We start from the raw sequence: 21,150 nt of genomic DNA, 5'->3' as shown, positions 1-21,150 counted from the left end.
AAGTAAATAACGAGAGGACAGAGGGCCTTTACTTACAGCAGAATACCCAATGCCATTGGTCAATGTGAAAGCAGTGACAGTGCTAGAAACTAATGCTTTGCAGCTATCAAAGTAAAGGCTATTTCCAACTAAATCTGAGAGGAAATTTTGCTCAGAAAGTTTCAGATTTTAGCCGGGTGTGATGGTGCACACCTGTAATCCCAGCACTTGGGAGTCTGAGGCAGGAGGATCACTGTGAATTTGAGACCAGCCTGGGCTACATAGTGAGTTCCAGGTCAGTCTCAACTACACAGTGAGACTGTCTCAAATATTTCTTAAATCCTTCTCCACTAAAAGAACCAGGGCTTCTCAGAGGGTTGGACTATTCAAGGACTGAGGGAAGAAACTCACGACTGGAACATCTTATTCCAGAAAATAAAGCAGTGTTTTCAAAATTATGATTAAGTTACAAAGACATAAAAGCCTACTTGAAGTGTGGCTTTCATTGACCAAAATTGTGACAATTTGAGGAGCAAAACAGTACCATAATGAATGATGTCATTGAAAAAATAGTAGCTAATGAATTCATGTTGATAAGTAAATAACGAGAGGACAGAGGGCCTTTACTTACAGCAGAATACCCAATGCCATTGGTCAATGTGAAAGCAGTGACAGTGCTAGAAACTAATGCTTTGCAGCTATCAAAGTAAAGGCTATTTCCAACTAAATCTGAGAGGAAATTTTGCTCAGAAAGTTTCAGATTTTAGCCGGGTGTGATGGTGCACACCTGTAATCCCAGCACTTGGGAGTCTGAGGCAGGAGGATCACTGTGAATTTGAGACCAGCCTGGGCTACATAGTGAGTTCCAGGTCAGTCTCAACTACACAGTGAGACCCTGTCTCAAAAAAATAAAAAATAAAAAAACATTTTTTATAAAAAGTCTCATTTTGGAATTTGGGATTAGGGATGCTCAGCCAGTATAGTCTATGCAAATACTGTTTTGCAAAATTTTTTAAAATTCTGAAGTCCATAACACTCTGGTCTCAGGTACTTCAGATAAGAGTACTCAACTTGTATTTTTTAAAAAAGAATGATGTCCAAATCTGTTAATGTCATAAAAGACAAAAAACATGCCTAAGAACTGTTCCAGATTAAGCAATTAAAGACACTTGACAACTAAATGCAATATATAACACTGACACAATCTTTTATGACAAGAAAAATTATAAAAAGGACATCATTGGTTTGATTTTTCAAAACTGATATATAAGCAATAGAGTGCTTATCTGTGAAAGTGGCATGATGGGAATAAAAAGAAATAGAGACAATATTCAAAGTTCAAGGAGACCAGGAGGACCCTGCCTCTAGTGGATGGACTCAATAATCTCCACAGTTGAACCACTTATATTAGCCAGCAAGAAGCACAGAGGGAGTAGTGTATTTTCCCAGAACAGGTACTACAGTAAGAATGGAACAACAAAAAACAAAGAACAAGTTACTTCTCACAAAAGGATGAAGTTAATGGGGACTAAGTCCTTTTCCCATAACTGGATTCCTGCATTTTCTTAATTGTCCTTAGTAGATGTTATCTTGCTTTAGGAGCACTGTGATTATGAGTTTTCCCCACACAGCCAGAAAACATGCAGGCTTCTGCATATTTCCCTATTTCTAAAGCAAGTCGTACTGACCTCGGGACTGTGGGGCCTGTGGCCTGGCCCCCACCAATCTATACATATCGTGGCTAGTTCTCAATAATATAGTATTAAATCTATGTCAATTTTACTCCAGTTGACCACTACACCATGATTATATAAAGTAATACCTTATTATTGCAAAAAGCACATTGAGGTATTTAGAGGAATACATTTTGCAATTTATTCTCAAATGATTCAGAAAAAATGTGGATATAGACAGAAAAAAACCTGTTAAGAATATATAAATCCATCTAAAAAGAATCTGTATAGCTTTTGTAATTCTATTACATCTTCTCTGCAAATTTCAAATTAAAAATTAAAGTGAGCACATATATTAACATGACTCAAAGTCAGACCTGTATCTAACATTATGGTATTAACTGTTTTGAGGAGCAAAACTAACTGTAATGTATAAAAATAAGAAAGAGCTATATGTCTGACATTTTTTTTATTTTTAGAGTATTTATTGGTACACTTTAGATATACATAATGATCACATTCATCATAGTGATTTCTACCTGTACATAATATATCTTGATTCTTCTTTCTCCCCTAATCTCCTACCCTGTCTTCAACCTTTCCTACCCTCCTTATTTACTAGTGTTTCCATTTTTACTTCTATTCTTTCTCTTCTTTCTTTTCCCCTTCCCCCTCCCTTGTTCCCCTTCTCATTTGAACATTTTCTTCCTATTTCTCAATATTTATTCAACATTTTGGTTCTTACCCTTTTGGTTTCTCATACTAGAGAAACAATACAATATTTTAACATGTGCCTGATTTATTTCACTTAAAAGTATGGCCTGATGGTGCATCAACTTACCTAGGAATGTCTCAAGTTTATCCTTCTTATGTTACAGTAGTACCTCATTGTATGAAAATATCTTTTTTATCCATTCATCTGTTGATGGAGATTTGGGCCATTTTCAAGATTTAGCTATTACAAATTGTGCTGCTATAAACTTGGATGTGCATATATTGGTGTGGTATGATGCTTTTAAATCTTTGGGAAAGATACCAACAAGAGGAAGGTTAGGACAAGTTAGGACAAATGGAACCTCTACTTTCAGTTTTTTTGAGGAATATCCATACTGATTGCCATAATGATTGCACCATATATACTTCTATCAACAGTGGAGAAGAGTTTCTTTTTCCCCACAGCCCTGCCAGCATTTGCATTGGTTTATTTCTTGATAATAACCATTCTTGCTGGAGTGAGTTGAAATCTCAGTGTTGTTTTCATTTGCATTTCACCAATGACCAGTAATGTTGAACATTTTTTTCATATATTTATTTACCATTTGTACTTCTTCTGATACATGTCTATTTGTTTCAGATGCCCATTTTTGGATTGGGTCTTTCAATTTGGGAGGTGTGATTTTTTAGTTTTTTGTATATTCTAGATGTCAGTCCTTTGACGAATAAGTGCTAAAAAGTTTTTTCCCATCCTGCAGTTTGTCTCTTTGCTCTATTGGTGGTTTCTCTTGCTGTGCAAAAGCTTTTTAGTAGGATGTGATCCCAGTTGTTGATTCTTTGTAATGTTTCTTGTGCAGTGAGGTTTTATTCATAAAAGATTTACCTACACCTATGTTTTCCAGAGTTTTACTTATTACATCTTCCAGAAGATTTAGTGTTTCTATTTTAATATTTATATACTTTGATCCATTTCAATTTTAATTTAGTGTATGATGAGAGATATGGGCTTGGGTCTAATCTTCACCATGTGAAAGCCAGTTTTCTCAGCACCATTTACTAAAAACGGTATCTTTCTTCCAAATGTAGGTGCTTGGCCCCTTTGTTAAAGATAAAGTAACTGAGTGTGTTTGGAGATTTCTCTGCATCTTCTAACCTGTTCTATTGATCCTCAGGTCTGGCTTTTTGGGGTTTTTTTGTTTGTTTGTTTGGTTGGTTGGATTTTTTGCCAGTACCATGCTGTTTTTATGATGGTAGCTTTGCAGTATAATTTCAAGTAAAAAATTGTGATGCTTGCTTTTGTTGCCCAGAATTGTTTTTGCTTTTCTAGATTGTGGAGATCAGATGGGAAAATTATGCCTAATTGGCTTCCTCAGTGAGCACTGAGAAGAGCATGCTAACATGCTGCAGGCAAAAGTAAAAACACCTGAGGATAATTTGTTTACCAGGAGCAGTGCTATAGAGGGTGGGAGACAGATGAATCTGTGCAACTCTAATTGCTTGCACTTGTGTCTGAGTGAATAAAGAAAAGGTGTGTCGGTTATTTGAGGTTCTGTGTTGAAGGGAGACATGAGTCCCCTCGTTCCCCAGATTTTAACTTATTTCTGTGTCTTTATTTTTCATCTTTGTCACCCTTTGGTCTGGTTTGAAAGTCCAGCTTGTAGGCTGGTTCCTACAGGTGACATCCAAACAGGGACCTGGTCCAGGAAGTCTTCCCTGGGGAAAAGTCTAGTGAATCAGTAACAAGGACTGCCACAGCAGAGAGGTGCTGGCCAGCAAGAGAAACCAACAAATGGCCAAAAGAAAATGACAAAAGGAAAAGAAAATGAGAGAAAAGGGACATGAGTGCTTGTGGTAGAGTCAGCTAGGGTAAATGGGGCAGAATTCATTGACTGAAGAACAATGCTATATTCCTTCGATGGAAATTATTTTGTTCCAGTCTGGTGCTCAAGTTAGTACCCAGTTATTTTCTCAGATGTTGCAAGAAAATTCTTGGTTTGTTCAGATAGGTACGTTTGATGTAAAGAGTTGGGGTTGAGTAAGAGTTTGGAGCATGCTTGTATTCCCCAAACTTTCTCCACATGGAACTTGGTTGGTGCTATTCTGTGCCCTTTAACTGCAGGGGAACATCTCGCACCTAATGCAAGCCTGAGAGAAGATGAAGATGAGAGTGAAGAACCTATGTCCCCTTTTCTTCTCCTCTTTTTCCATCGGTGGTTGAGACAGAAGTAGTGTCTCCTTGTCAAAGATTGGTTAGACGGGCTGCATGCACTTAATGTGGAGCCTTTTGGGGCATGTACATTTCCAATTACTATTCATCCTGACCCTAACAATCCACAGTAAAGTGTTCATGAGCACAATTTTACAGTATAAGTTGCTTAAAGAATTAAAATCCTGTGACATGTACGATGGGGTTCAAGGACCTTTCATGATAGGCTTATTGGAGTCTGTAGTATGAGCTGTTTGTTTGCCTCCTTTAGGTATTAAGCATTTAGCTAAGTCCTGCCTCTCTTTAGGGCAATACTTAACTTTTCATGTGGGGGAGCCAGTCATGGCCCACTGGCTTTTTGAAAGATAACTTCTTTCTTTATAATCAAGGCATTGCCACAATGTGTGGTCAGGATGTTCCTAATTTGCATTTGTTAACATTTGTTCCTTTTTAAGGACTGCACGTGTTAAACTTATTTTTGACCCTGCACTGGAGAAACTCGGATAGCTAAAGATCTGTAGGAGTCAGGTGCTTCCTGTTAAAGATCTGACGTTAGCTGTAGGAGTCAGGTGTTTCCTGTTGATGTACCTTTAAAAGGCTGATGCTTGCCTGCAATAAACGTCGCCTTGATCAGACTCTTGTCTTGGCGTCCTTTCTTTCTCTCTGCCCCATCTCCACCCCGCTGCTCTTTCAGGTTTGAGACACTGCTGGACACTGCTCTGCGTCGCCGGCTCGCGACATTTTCACATTAACTATCAAGAGTTAGCAGCAGAGTAAGCTTGACAGAATCGGGCAATAAGTAGGACACCCAGAGATTTACAGAAGAAATGGTGATGGGAATAGATCCATACTCAGATCTAATCTCCCAGATAATACTTCTAGACCAGGCATATCAACAAATGGCTCTTATAATGAAATGAGCCTGGGGAACCTATTTGAAAGTGTCAAGATGTGGATAATGAAGGCCATATGTCCTCTGTTTGCTCAAACTGTGTTTGGTTTAATTAAACAAAATAAGGCTTCAAAATGTCTAAAGGAATAGGGGAAGTAGGAGGGGTAAGGGAACGGATAGAAGGGAAGAGAAAATATGAGAAACGTAAAAACATGGAACCAAAGTCTCTGTAAGTAGGGAAGGGTGGAGGGGATGAAGGGAGGACAGAGGAATGGGGAAAAAATAAGAACCAAAATACATCATGTAAAGGTATAACATAATGATGAATGTATCTGTATTGTACACCTAAAATGTACCAATAAACTTAATGGAAAAAAATAAGGCTTCTTCAAAGATACAATGTTTTAGTTGTGACAAAACAGGATACATCCAGAAACAATGCAGTTCCATGATAGTTATTGGTTTTCAGAGCTTTTTTACCATCCCTTTAAGCCCACAGGACCAACCGCATTTTGTATTATCTGTTCCTGCCACTAACTTTTATATCATTATCCTTCAGATAAGTTTGTGCAGCTGTTATTTATTTTACCTAGAAATACTCAGACAACTCCTTTTATGAATGCTTCAACATATTTTATGGATGGATCTTCTCGAGATTTTGCTGCTTATTGGACTGTGCAAAATCACCAGAAAATTGCTATCCCTGGATTTTTGGCTCAAAGATCAGAATTGGTTGCTGTGATTACCATATTAGAATGTACTTTGGCAGCAGCTGTTAACATACTATGCAATTCCACCTATGTAGTTAATATCACTAATCATTTAAAGACTGTCGCGAGCCGCGATGTCAGGATCCTGCCAGCAGGTCCTAAACCTGAAAGGAGGAGGACAGAGAGATAAGAGGCACCTTTCTTCTCATGTTCCTTGCTTGCTTTATTATTACCGAACCTTTCCCTTTTATACTCTCCCGCTGCACGGGAGCGCGAGTACCGCCCACACATTCCAGAGGGAACAATAACAACTATTATGGGTTACATCTGCTAGGCAATAGATCAGACCACCCGCTGAACTAGCCTGTTGCCATGGGCGACGGCACGTCCACACTGCTCGGGTGAATCACAGGTCAATATGGCTGGGCTCATGTCGTGTTCCTTTACAATGCTCTCCATAAGAGACTGGTGGAATTCGTCAAAAGTACAGGAGTATGAGAAAAGGGAAAAAAAGGTGCAAGTGTTGTGGCAGTCCTCAGAAACAGGAAAATGGGAGGGACTCTGCAGGCATGAGGGCAGGGATTTGCTTGTATCATTGCCCAAAATGGACAGGCAGTGTGGGTACTCTCTAGGAGGATATGACCATGGAGAAGTCCTCCCTGTGATGTGTCCCTGTAGGAACTCGACACTGCTCTCAACGGTGAAAGCCTTCCCTCAGATGCCAACCGAAGAAAATTACTCAGGAGGTGGAAAGACTTGGTCAGCACCTACCTGAGGTGAGAACACCTGGCATCTATCAAGGGCCCTTTGAATAGACCCTCTGACTGCCAATTACAACTATGCCCCTCTTCAGCAGGAAGTAGTTAGAGCAGCCTGTGCCCATTACTCCCTGTTGGCAGTTAAAGGGTACCTCTCCAGAAGGGGAGACAGTGATAGTGTAAGAAGTCAGATAGTGCTAGTCCCTTGAATAGAGCCAGTGCAAATACGTTATGACTGGTGGAAGTATAGTCCTTATTGATACTTATTACTTCACCTAGGGATAAAACAGCAGTGGTTAATATTCAAACTGCTGTTAGTATAAAACAAAAAAGGGGAAATGTAGAGATCACATAGGAAGAATGAGGTCTAGTCATCTTTGTTGGTGAGCACTGAGAAGAAAGAGGGTATGCAAGCATGCTAACATGTTACAGGGAAAGGTAAAAATCACCTGAGGTTAAGTTGTTTACCCAGAGAAGTACCAAGCAGGGTGGGAGACAGATGAATCCTGTGTAACATTAATTGCTTGTGCCCGTTTCTGTGTGAATAAAGCCAAGGTGCACCAGTTATTTGAAGCTCTATGTTGAAGGGAGACATGAGCCCCTCAGTCTCCCAGATTTTAACTTGTTTCTGTGTCTTTTTATTTTTTGTCTTCATCACTTCTTGTTCAGGTTTGAGAATGGCTTGTCAGGTGATTCTTACACTAGATCTCTGCCGTTTCTAAATGAATTTTGGATTGTTTTCTCTTTCTATGAAGTATGTCTTTCATATTTTGGTTGGGATTTCATTAAAACTGTGTACAATTTTAGAAGTATGGCCATTTTCACTATATTAGTTCTTTCTACCCAAGAACAAGGGTTATCTTTCCATTTTAAAATATCCTCTTTGATGTTCTTTTCAGAGTACTGTAGTTTGCAATGTAAAGATCTTTTACATTGTTCATTAAATTAATTCCTAAGTATTTTGTTTTTCTTGATGCTATTGTGAAAGGTATTTCCTTAATTTCTCTCTCAGCTTCTTATTTGTGTACAGAAATGCTACTGAACTTTGAGTGTTGACTTTGTATCTGGCTACACTATTGAGTTTGGTTATTCTAGAAGGCACCTGGTGCAATTCTTGGGGCGCTCTTTGTAGAGTGTTATGCCTTCTGCAAATAATTTAACTTCTTCCTCTCCTCTCCATATTTCTTTTTCTTATCTAATTACTCTGCCTAATGTTTTCAGAACTACATTGAATAGGAGCAGTTATAGTGGACATCCTTGTACCTGATTTTAGAATGAAATATTTCAGTTTTTGACCACTTAATATTTGCTGTTGGTTTTTCATAGATGACTTTTACCAGATTTGAGATTGAGCCCATCTATTCCAGTTTTCTGTAGGATTTTTTAAAGTTATGAATGGGTGTTGGACTTTGTCAAATGCTTTTCAGTGTTTACTGAGATGATCAATGGATTTTGTCCTTAGTTCTGTTTATGTGATCTATTGCCCTTATTCATTTGTGTTTGTTGAACCATCTCTGAATCGCTGAGATGAATCCTACTTGGTCATGCTGTACTATCTGTTTCATGATTTACCGCATTCTGTTTGCCAGTATCTTATTGAGAATTTTTGTATATATGTTCATTAAAAAGATTAGCCTCTACTTCTCTTTTTTTTCTCTCATTGAGTTTATTGGTACATGTTAGGTATACAGTACAGTTACATTCATCATTGGGATCTTGTACCTTTATAGGACAGGTCTTGGTTCTCATTTTTCCCCTTGTCACTGCCCTCCCTTCACCCCCTCCTCCCCCCATTTACAAACACTTTATTTCCATTTTTTCATTTTGTCATATTTTTCCCTTATTACCTTTCCCCTATGCTTCACCACTTTCCCTACACCTTTGCCTTTTTCTTCCTATTTCACACTGTCAATTATATCATTAGGATCTTATGTACTATTATAGTTTTTCACACCAGAGAAACTATTTGGTATTTACACATGTGTGACTTATTTATTTCACTTAGGAGTATATCCTCAATATGTATCCATTTTCCTATGAATGAATCTAATTTCTCATTCTTTATGGCTGAGTAGTATTCCATTTTCTAGAAAAACCACATCTTCTTTATCCAGTTTCCAATTGATGGGCAAATGGACTGTTTCCAAGAGGAGTGGTGATAGTGGGCATCCTTGTCTTGTTCCTTATTTTAACATGAAGGTCTTCAGTTTTTGGCCATTTAATATGATGTTGGCTGTTGTTTTTTCATAGATAGCCTTTAATAAATTTAGATATAGACCATCTATTCCAATTTTTTGCAGGGTTTTTATCATGAATGGGTGTTGAATTTTGTCAAATGCTTTTTCTGCATCTATCAAGAGGATCATATGGTTTTTTCCTTGACTCTGTTAATATAGTGTATTACATTTATTGACACGTATGTTGAACCATCTTTGCATCCCTGGAGTAAATCCGACTTGGTCAGGATGTATGATCTTCTTGATAATCCTCTGTATTCTGTTTGATAGTATCTTATTAAGGATTTTTGTATCTATATTCATTAAGGAGATTGGCCTGTAGTTCTCTTTTTTAGTTGTGTCTTTCCCTGGTTTGAGAATCAAAGTGATACTTGCTTCCAGGAATGAATTTGGAAGTATTGCTTCCCTTTCAATTTCATTGAAAAGTCTGAAGAGTAATGGCAGTAGTTCTTCTCTAAATGTCTTGTAAAATTCAGAAGTGAATCCATCAGGACCAGGGCTTTTCTTTGTTGGTAAACTTTTAATTGCATTTTCAATTTCACTGATTGTGATTGGGATGTTTAAAATGTTTTTTATCTTCTTCGTTCAACTTTAGTAATTCATAAGTATCTAGAAATCTGTCCATTTCTTCTATGTTTTCCATTTTATAGGAGTACAGGTTCTCAAAGTAGGTATTGACGATCCTCTAGGTTTCTGTTGGATCTGTTATGACTTCACCTTTTTCTTTCCTAATTGCATGAATCTGAGCCTTTTCTTTCCTTTTTTTTGATAAGGTTAGCTAGGAGTTTATCAATTTTATTTATTCTTTCAAAAAATCAACTCTTCAATTCAATTATTTTTGTATCATTTTCTTAGTTTCCATTGCATTGATTTCTGCTCCAATCTTTATATTGTCCTCTCTTGTACGGGCTTTGAGTTTTTCTTGCTCTTCTTTTTCTAGAAGTCCAGGATTCATCATTAGGTTGTTTATTTGAGCTCGCTCCGTTTTCCTAGTGTGAGCATTCAATGCTATGAATCTTCCACGTAGAACTGCTTTCATTGTGTCCCATTGGTTCCTGTATGTTGTATTGGCATTATCATTTATTTGTAAAAACTGTCTAATTTCTTCTTTAATTTCCTCTGTGACCCATTGGTTGTTCAGGAGAGTGTTGTTCAATCTCCATGTGTTTGTGAAGCTCCTATGGTTTCTTATGCTATTGATCTCCAGTTGATAGCACTATGATCTGATAATATAGAGGGGATAACTTTGATTCCTTTGCATTTATTCAAACCTTTCTATGAGCTAGCATGTGGTCTATCTTGGAAAATGACTCATGTGCAGTTGAAAATAATGTATGTTCTGATTTTGTTGAATGGAACACTCTATAGACATCTATTAAGTCCATACGTTCAAAAGCTTGGTTCAGTTCTAGTATTTTGTTATTGATTTTTTTGCCTGGATGATTGTCTATTTGTGATAGTGGGGTATTCAGCTCCCCCACTACAATTGTATTAGTGCTTATTTGATTTTTTATGTTACTTAATATTTGTTTTATATAGTTGGGGACATTAATATTTGGTGCATATATGTTTATGATTGTCATCTCTTCCTCTTGAATTGTTCCCTTTAGAAGAATGTAGTGGCCTTCTTTGTCTCTCTTAATCAGTTTTGGTTTGAAATTTACTTTGTCTGTGAATAAGATTGCTACCCCTGCTTTTTTATGGGCTCCTGTTGCATGGAGAATTGTTTTCCATCCTTTCACTTTCAGTCTATGGGCTTCTTTTTGCACTAGGTGTGTTTCTTGTATATGACTTATTGTTGGATTTTGCTTCTTAATCCATTCTGCCAGTCTATTTCTCTTGATTGGTGAATTGAGGCCATTGACATTGATGGTTATAGCTGGTATGTTCTGACTTATTATTGTCATGTTATTGTCCTTCTGTTGACTCTTTTTACTTTTTTTTCCCCCCTCTCCTTTTAGTTTCTTGTCTTTCCTATTTGATTTGCTCTGTTGGGCCTCATGGTGTTGTGACCTTCATTGTCCTTTTCTAGGATATTGTTTAGAATTCCTTGTAGTGCTGCTTTGGTGTTCATGAAGTTTCTCAGGTGTTCTTTGTCGTGGAAGTGTCTTATTTCCCCATCCATTTTAAAAGAGAGTTTTGCAGGATACATCAGTCTAGGTTGGAGGTTGTTTTCTTTTAGGACATGCAATTCCTCACTCCAGGCTCTCCTTGACCTGAGGGTTTGTGTTGAAAAGTCTGCTGTGATTCTGATGGGCTTTCCTTTGCATGTGATTTGTTTCTTTTCTCTTACTGCTTGTAGTGTTTTGTTCTTCTGTTGGGTTTCTAGGATCTTGATTATTATATGTCTAGGTGTAGATTTTTTTTTATCATGGCTAGTTGGAGTCCTATATGCCTCACTTATCTGTATGTCAAATTCTTCCCCTCTGTTTGGGAAGTTTTCTGTCATTAATTCTGTGAACAACTTTTTAAAGTCATTTGCATTTTCTCCTGCTACTTCTTGGATTCCTATCAGTCCTATGTTACTCTTCTTTGCATCATCTAGGAGTTGTTGGATCGATTTCTCATGATCCCTTACTGATTTTAAAAGACCTCTCTTTTCATGGTCACTGACAGCAATCCTATTTTCTATATCTGAGATTCTATTTTTGCATTCTTTTATTCTGCTATGAACACTTTCAATAGAGTTTTTTTTTTAATTTTATTGAGTTTATTGGTACATTTTAGGGATACAGTACAGTTACATTCATTGTTGAGATCATGTACCTTTACATGGCAAGTCTTGATGCTCATTTTTTCCCCTTACCTCTGCCCTCCCTTCACCCCCTCCTCCCCTCCCCATCTACAAACACTTTATTTTCATCTTTTCATTCTCTCACATTTTTTTCTTTTTCAATAGAGTTTTTAATCTCCTAGATATCTGTTTAAATCTGTTTTATGGATTCCATTTCTTTCCTATGTTGGGCATTCATTGTCTCCATTTCTTTCTTATGCTGAGCCTTCATGGCTTCTATCATGGTCCCGAGTTCATCTATTTTTTTTGGGGGGGTCTGTTTCTGTTCTAGTCTTTAATCATGACTTTCATTGTGCTCACCATCTCTTGTTATCTGAGAAATTGTTTCTGTTTTGAATTTTTCTAGAGCCTGTTTGATCTGTTTTGTTACTTCCAGTGCTATGAGTTCAGGGTGTCCTGGTGGTTCATTATCAGACTTTTCATCCTCATTTGCCCTACTGTTTGCCATTGGTGAACTGGAAGTCTGTCTTTGTGTCTTGCTTAAGTGTTTTCTCATTTTTATTTTTGTTTTGGGGTTGTCCTTGGTTTAATTCCTGGGTTATTACTTAAATCTTCCTGATATAGTTGTGCATTAGCTTTTGAGTCTCTAGTGACTCATACATATTCTCATTTTCATAATATCAGAGAAGACAACTCATTAAATCATTCACAATCCTTTAGCCCAATTGATACAATCAGCAACACAATAGGATCAAGCACAACTTACAAATTGACCACTTGTGATAGTCATTAATCAATCACCTTTAAACCATGTGAAAAATTTTTAAAATCAAGGAGCAGCCCTAAATATGTTTGCAGTGAATAAACTCTTCAATATAGTATATTTAGCATTTAGAATTGGGGCTTAGAGTTAGGATGAGAGTAGTAGACAAGTAAAAGAATTAGAGAAGGTTTCAAGTGAAGCCAGAGGACATAGAATGACCATATAATCTTTAGGAAACTGTTAAATTCAAAAAGGAAAGACAGAGTGCAAGAATAAGGACAAGTAATAGGGGCTTAACAGTAATAGGGGCTCACTTTCCTTTGCAACTATTGACCCTTGAGTGAGGTAAAATGAGAAAAGAAATGAACATAAAGAAAAAAATAGAAAAAAATGATAAAAGAAGAAATCCAAGTTAGGGCAGGAACAGAAAGGGAGATGAGGAATAACATGGTGGAGCAAGAGACTGAGTTGAAAAAAGAGGACAGAAAAAAGAAAGAATTTGCAGGGTAGAATAAGGAAAGAAAAAGAAGTTGAAGGGCCTCTTTCAGACTATATCTCTGCTGTCATAATATACAACGTGCACAGCCATATGCAGAACTGAGTCCTTTGATCTCAGCTAGCCAATGGCAGACCCCTGAGATTCAGACTGATTTCAGAGTGCAAGGCCCAAATTGAGTTCTCTGATGTCCTGCAGGGTTGAACTCCACAAAGTTCTACTACAGGATTCCTCTGCCTTTTCTTTAAAGATGTTCAAAGTCAGGAGCTCAGAAAAATGCCCTTTATGACCACCTGTGCCTCTGCAGAGTGGATCCAAGGACTTGCACAATCAGGAGGCCTGAGAACGGGGTGGCGGGGGTGTTGAAGAGGCACCCATGCAGCTAGCTAGTCCTCACCAATTGGGCCCAGACAGGCTGGAGGGAGAATGCATGTCAGAGCGGCTGTCCTGGACCTCCACCTTCCACCTTCCTTCCACTGGGTGCTGTTTGTGGCACAGGCTGTAGTTCTTTTTTTATTGGATCCTTCTCTGGTTTTGGAATTAGGAGAATGCTTGCTTCCTAGAATGAGTTTGGAAGTATTGCTTACCTTTGAATTTCATTAGATGTTCTCTACATTTCTTATAGAATTCAGCAGTGAATCTATTAGGGCCTGGGCTTTTCTTTGTTGGTAATTTTTAATTACATCTTCAATTTCACTGATGGATACTGAATTATTTAGAATTTTTATATCTTCTTGATTTTATCTTTGGTAATTCATGAGCATTTAGGAATCTGTCCATTTTGTCTGTATTTCCATCTTATTGGAGTACAGGTTCTCAAAGTAAGTATCTATGATCTGGATTTCTGCAGGATCTATTATGGTTTAACCATTTTCTCTCACAATTGCAGAGATATTTGAGTCTTTTCTTTCCTTTTTTTGATGTTTGGCTAAGGGTTTGTCTATTTTATTTAGTGTTTCAGAGAACCACCTCTTCAATTCATTAATTCATTATATTGTTTTCTTCATCTTCAGTGCATTAATTTCTGCTCTGATCTTTATAATTTTCTCTGTCATGCCTGCTTTGGGCTTAATATTCTATTCTTTTTCTTGTAGCTTCAGGATCAACATTAGATCGTTTATTCACTTCATTCTGTTTTTCTGACTTTGAATTCACCACTATAAATTTCCCTTATAGGACTGCTTTCATTGTGCCCTATAATATGCATTAGATAATTTCAATACCTTTGTGTTTACTTAAGCATGTTCTATGAACTAGTATGTGGTCTGTTTTGGAGAATGACCTTTGTGCAGCTGAGAAGAATCTGTATTCTGATGCTGTGGCATGGAACACTGTAGATATCTACAAGTACATTTATTCAAAGGTTTGTTTAAACTCTGCTATTTCTTTGTTGATTTTTATTTCTAGTTGATCTTTTTGTGACAGTGGGATGTTGAGGTCCTCCATTACATGTTATAGTGATTATTTGATTTTTTCATGTCTGTTAATGTTTGTTTTATAGAGTTGGGTTGCTGGTATTTGAGGCATATATATTTATGATATCTCTTCTTGGATTTTTCCCTTCACGAGGATATGGTGACCTTCTTTGACTCTCTTGATCAGTCTTGGCTTGAAATCTATTTTGTTGCAAGTAGAATAGCTACCCCTACTTTTTTCTGAAATCCTGTCACAAGCAGTACTGTTTTCTATCCTTTGACTTTCACTCTATGAATTTGTTTTTTTAAATTAAATGTATTTCTTTTATGCACCATATTGCTGGATCTTCATTCTTGATCCATTCTGCCAATCTATTTCTTTTGATTGGTGAATTGAAATCATTTACATTGATGGTTATAACTGATATGCATTGGCTTACCCTTGTCATATTATCTTTCTTTCACCATATGTTTAATTGCTTGCCTTTCCTGGTGGATTTATTCTTTGGGGGATTCATGGAATTGTTGCCTTTATTATCTTTTTCTAGAACATCCTTCAGAACATTTTGGAGTGCTCCCTTGGTAGTCATGAATTTCTTCACCTGATCTTTATCATAGAAGTTTCCTATTTTTTTATGAATTTTTTTGGTATGGGGATTTGAACTCAGGGCCTTGCACTTGCAAGGCAGGTGATGGAACCACTGAGCTAAGTCCCCCAGCCCTCTTCATCAATTTTAAAAGATAGCTTTGTGGAGTACATCAATCTGGATTGGTGGTGGTTTTCTTTTAGGGCTTGAAATACTTCACTTCAGGCTCTCCTTGACTTAAGGGTTTTTATTAAGAGGTCTGTTGATTATGATTGGCTTTCATTTATAGGCTATTTGTTTATTTTCTCTAACAGCTTTTCATATTCTGTTCTTGAGCTGAATTTATGGAATCTTGACTATTATACTTGATCTTAGCCAAAAAGCTGAGAAGCTATTGGAATCCTGACTATCATTGATGTAGATTTTCTTTGTGGCTCATTGGGGTTCTATTTGCCTCGGTTATCTGTATGTCAAATTTCTTTTTCATACTTGAGAAGTTTCTGTTATACTTCTGTTAACAGGTTTTTTTATGTCATTTGTGCTATCTCCTGATTTTTTCTTGATTCCAATCACTCCTATGTTACTCTTCTTTGCACCATCTGGCAGCTGTTGGATTGATTTTTCATGATCTCTTACTATTTTTAAGAAGTCTTTTCATGATCACTAGCCATAAGTCTACCTTCTAGATCTGAAATTCTGTCCTCACACTGGTTTATTCTGCTGTGTATACTTTCAACAGAATTTTTATTCTAGATATCTGAATATGTTTCTTGGATTCCATTTATTTCCTATGTTAGGCATTGATAGTTTTTATCACTTTCCTAAGCTCTATTTTTTAAAATCTGTGTCTACTCTGGATTCATTAACCATGTCCTTCATTTTGATCATCATCTCTTTGTATTCTGAAAATTTATTTCTGATTTTTTTTCTAGAGCCCCCTTCATCTGCTTTGTTAGTTCTCTATTACTAATTCAGAGAGTTCAAGTGGGTGAGTTTTGATTTGTTCCACCTCACTGTCTCTTGGGTTTTTCTTGGGCAAACTGGAGGTCTGGAGTTGCATCTTGCTTCTGTGACTTCTCATTTTCTATTTTTTAAAATTTATATTCTGTGTTGATGCTTACAAATTGCTTATAGTAGATAGCTTTGTTAGTATCAAGAACTCCTCTATTAGTAGTATCAAGGGCCTTATATTAGTATCCTTAAGGGCCAGGGATTTAGCTCAATGGCACCACACTTGGATTGCAAGCACAAGGTCCTGAGTTCTATCTCTGGTACTAAAAACAAAACAAAACAAAACAAAACAAAAAGAACTCCTTAAATGACTGCTTTTCAGAGATGAATTTTAGGTGTAGCTGGCTTTTGGCTTTTGATTTTCTCATAAGGTCCTACCTCTTCACTTTATGAGTAATGAGAAATTATTGCCTATGTGGCCTAGCCCCTAATTCTTTTGTACTAGATTATAGTACTGTTTATGACTCTCAGACAATTCCAGATTTGGCATACAAGGAAGAACAATTGATTTGAACAATTATATCACCTTGGCTAAAGCATTACAATAGTAATAACAGTAGAATCAAGCACAGCTCAGAAAATTACTAGCCGTGGTAACTATTAATTTGCTACCTTTAACTATATGAACAAGATTTATAGTTTTATAACAATCTAAAACTACCCAGAAATTTATATACAGTAAATATCCCCTCAATATTCTTTAGGGAGAATATTTAAAATGGATAGGAGGAAAAAATTAGGGAAATAGAAGAAGATAAATAGATTAGAAGCAAAGGTGAAGGACAAAGGAAAATTACCTAAGCTTTTGGAGACTGGTGAAAAAGATAGGAGGGAAACAAGGAAGAAAAAAATAAGAGAGCAAAAAAATTAAAAATAATGTTCACATTCATGAATAAACAATAATATACAACCAGAGAGAGAAAGAGGGAATAAGGGAGAGAGATTTCAAGCCTGTGGTTATCTTGTAGGGTCTACAGTTTTGTAGTAGTGTCTACTTCAGAGCATATCTCTGCTCTCATTGGCAAACAAAGGAGGCAGACAGAGCCCAGGTCCATATCATATGATCCTAGCAAGCCTGCAGTAGGAATAGTGCATGTTACTGATCTACCTCCACAGAAGTTCAAGCTGACCCAGATCTGTGATTGTACACTTGTGACCTGAGTTGTTCAGACCATAACGCTATGGTTTTTTCTTGCTGGCTTGACCTTGGCTCCCTAACCCTGGACATTTCCCAAGGCTGTGTCTCACCCAGACACTGTAAGCCCTGAGATGAAGCCAACCCATGACTGCTCCAAGTCCCAGGAACAGCTCCCCCCACAAAAAAATGGTATCCAGTCAATTACCCTTTCTTGGGATGTTTGGACTAGAATCATTCACCAGCCACTGCAGCCCACAGCATCCACTGCACTGATGCATTTCTCTGTGGAGGCCTCCAGCTTACCACATTATCACTGAACCTTTGTAGGCTTGAGCTTCATCTCTCATGCCACAAACCAGGAATTGGGGAGAATCTTCAGTTTGCCACCTCCCTCTTCTGTATTGAGATCTGTCATCTCACTCACCCTGTAGGCTACAATTCTCCCTTCAGAACTTTCCTGGATCTCAGGGAGTCACTTCCCTCCTTATCTTCCACAAGATACTATACTCCAGCATATTGTTTCCTGATCTTAGAGAGTTTAAATGTATATTTAAACATGTAAAAACACAGCCTGGTTAAATAACCCATTTTCCTGCCTTACTTAAAACATCTAAGTTTCCAATGATTCCAATAAACTTGGTTGGTTGTTTTGGTTTGGTTTTTTGTACCAGGAATTGAGCTCAGGGCCTCACATTTGCCAGGCAGGCACTGCACCATTGAACTACATCCTCAGCCCTAAACTTCTTATTTTGAATAGAAGACATTTCCATATTCAAATTTTAAAATCCCAGGAATTTATATCAGTAAATTTTAAGAATTCAAACTCATTTAGATGGCATAATAAAAATGCAAAACATCTTCATAGGCCTTTGAACATTTAATAAACATAAAATGTGCTGATGCCTTTTAGTAATTTGAAGATCAAAATAAATGTAAATGAAATACCACCATACTCTGTCCTGAATAACTAAAGTGAGAAAGATTTAAAACAACAAAAAAATACATATTTTAGCTCTTCACCACTGTAACAAATACTTTATAAAAATTAGTTTATAAGGAGGAATGTTTAACTTTGGCTCATAGTTTCAGAAGTTTCAGCCCTATTCATTTTGGGCCTGTAGCAATGCAGTAAATCATGGTGGAAGCATGTGTGACCAAAGAAATGTGTTCACCTCCTGACATCCAGAAGCAACAAAGAAAAGACAGGCAGGGGACTGTAGCCCATGTGACTGGAAGTCCACAACTTATTATCCAATTTGTTCCTTTTATTTTCACTTCAAAATTGAGTTAAATAATATCTTTTGAAATTATATATAAGCTAAAATAGAGCAATACAAATTATGTTGATATAAACATTTTTGTCAGAAATCTAATTCAATAGCACCTATCTAATTCATATGAAGAGACTTTATATTCTACTTATTAATCCACCGTATCTGTTGAAAAATACTTGAAACCATCCACAAAGAGACAAGTGCTTTTCTCATTTATAGGCAGATATACAGAGAGCATCCTGCTTCATTTCACCAGCCTTATTAACCACATGTGGTGAATCAGAAGTAAACATGATGCAAAAGCTCAACCATGCAGATCTACAGGGTTCTCCTTTTTTTTCCAATATAAAACATTTTCCAAACTGATTTGAATAAATAAACTAGAGTTTCTGATAAATATGATAAAAATGTTCTCAGTCCACTACACAACAGAGATTTGATCTGAGAAATTTTCTATAGAAAAAAAATCCTAGAGGACAAAAATAGAAAGACTTATAAACAATGCTTTTGATAGCCTGTTATATAAAAATCCTGCAAATGTAGAGACTCATTAAAAAGGTAGCAAGATAACAAGGAGTGATATGTCTTGTCCAGTTGAAGTTCTACAAACTTCAACTGCAGAAGAAAGTTTCAAATTGAACTTTATCTCTATTTCACTGAAGAGTCCCTGCAAGAGAGTCTAATATGGAACACATAGGGAATGAAGTTCTAACACATCTGAAAAGTTACTTAGGAGAGATGGTTTTAATTAATGTTAAAGAAACTTAGCTGGGGATTTAGCTCAGTGGTGCTGACACCTGCCTCACAATCACAAGGACCCAAGTTCGATCCCCAGTAATTAAAAAAAAAAAAAGAACCTTAGATCAGCACTCACACTTTATTTTATATAAGAACAGTTACACTAGAAACTATAATAATTAATTTTATGGGTCAAATTGGCTGGGCCACAGCATACCCAGATATTTAGTCAAACATTAATTTGAATATGATTTCAAAGATATTTCTGGATAAGATTAATATTTGAACTGTTAGACTTAATAAGGCAGATTGCCATTCTCAATGCAGGTAGTCCTCACCCAATCAACTGAAAACCTGAACTGAATGAGGCTGAAAAAAGAATTTTTCCTACATAACTGTTTCAGCAGGCACTTTAGCTTTTTGCAGCCTTTTGACTCGCTGAAATATTGGCTCTTTTGGGGTCTCAAACATGCCAACTTTCCTATTTGTTCCCAGGCTTTCAGATTTATAATCAAAATACATGTTAAGTCTCCTGGGTCTCTAGCCATTGGATTGCAGGTATTAGTCCTTGCCAGCTTCTATAATTGCATGTACTGCTTATACACACATATATATTCTATTGGTTCTGTTTCTCTGGAGAACTATGATTAATAAATAAACTCTATATGACATAATATATAACATACACTATATACACATTGTATAAATATACATGATATAATAAATGTAAAAACCTGTCCTGTTATTCCAGACCACACCTTATAAGCATCAATGTCTATAAAGAAACCATCTCATAATGCAGCATATTGTTCACAGTCTTTTAGGAGGCAAATCAATATAAAAACAAGTTTCCTCTGCCCCCCAGAATATAGCACTGATGACACCACTGACTGGAATGAACACTAAGGGGAAATCTTGTCTGGAAAGGAAGCACAAAGCATTCATTTGAGAAAAGTTCAATCTGAGATGTTTAGAGACCTTGGATTCACTACACAGCTCTTTTGTACCACTTCATCCGTAAAACAGAATCATGATAATTGCCTTAGTTATTTTTCTCTCATTGCTAAGTCAAAATACCCAACAACCAAAGTGAAAGGTAGAAAGATTTATTTAGTTCACAGTTTGTAGGGGTTTCAGTCCATAATTGGCTATCTCCAAGGCAGGGCAGCATGACAGACGGGCATTGCAGAGGAGCAACAGTTCAGGGTGAGCAAAGCAAGCAAGAGATGACCACATCTCTATCTGTCCCTTATATGTGATCCAGGCTACTCAGGGGAGGTAGCACTCATACCCTTAATCCTAGTGCCCCTGATTCTAGCATTGCACCATTAATCAATTCCAGCAGCACATATTAGATCCAGCCACCTCTAAAAAAGCCCCACCTATGACTGCATGAGGCTTTGGGTGGACATCTAAATACACCCCATAACACTGTGCTCCTGGACCTCCAAAGACTCATGCACATCCCTTTGTGCCAAAGGCATTTAGTCCATCTCCAAGAATGTCCAAATTCCTAACAATTTCAGCAATGCTGAAAAGTCCAAGACCAAAGTCTCCTCTGATATTTAAGGCAAACTATTACCTGCAAGCCCCTAAACAAATGAAATGAAAGTTAAACACTTTGAACATTCAATGGCATGAGATAAGAATTTCCATTTCAAAAAGGAGCTAAAGGTGTAGAGAAGGTGGGATGGGTAGGGGAAGGGTAATAAGGGAAAAGAAAAAAATGTGAGATAATGAAAAGATGAAAATAAAGTGTTTGTAGATGGAGAGGGGAGGGGGGGTGAAGAGAGGGCAGGGGTAAGGGGAAAAAATGCGAATCAAG

At 37.1% G+C, this 21,150-nt stretch overlaps 1 long non-coding RNA gene across 1 annotated transcript in view; it reads left to right on the top strand.

The window, feature by feature from the left end:
- The first annotated feature begins 6,526 nt into the window (after positions 1-6,526).
- LOC104858563 overlaps positions 6,527-21,150 on the top strand; it is a 27,810-nt gene continuing 13,186 nt past the window's right edge. Inside the window, exons 1-2 of the long non-coding RNA XR_779169.2 lie at positions 6,527-6,586; positions 6,853-6,950. This is a non-coding gene — a long non-coding RNA (uncharacterized LOC104858563). The remainder of the gene's footprint in view (positions 6,587-6,852; positions 6,951-21,150) is intronic.

This window comes from Fukomys damarensis, unplaced genomic scaffold (genome assembly GCF_012274545.1).
Source record: "Fukomys damarensis isolate Sample0158 unplaced genomic scaffold, DMR_v1.0_HiC HiC_scaffold_13, whole genome shotgun sequence".
Lineage (NCBI taxonomy): Eukaryota > Metazoa > Chordata > Mammalia > Rodentia > Bathyergidae > Fukomys > Fukomys damarensis.
This window is presented reverse-complemented; position numbering and strand designations above follow the sequence as displayed.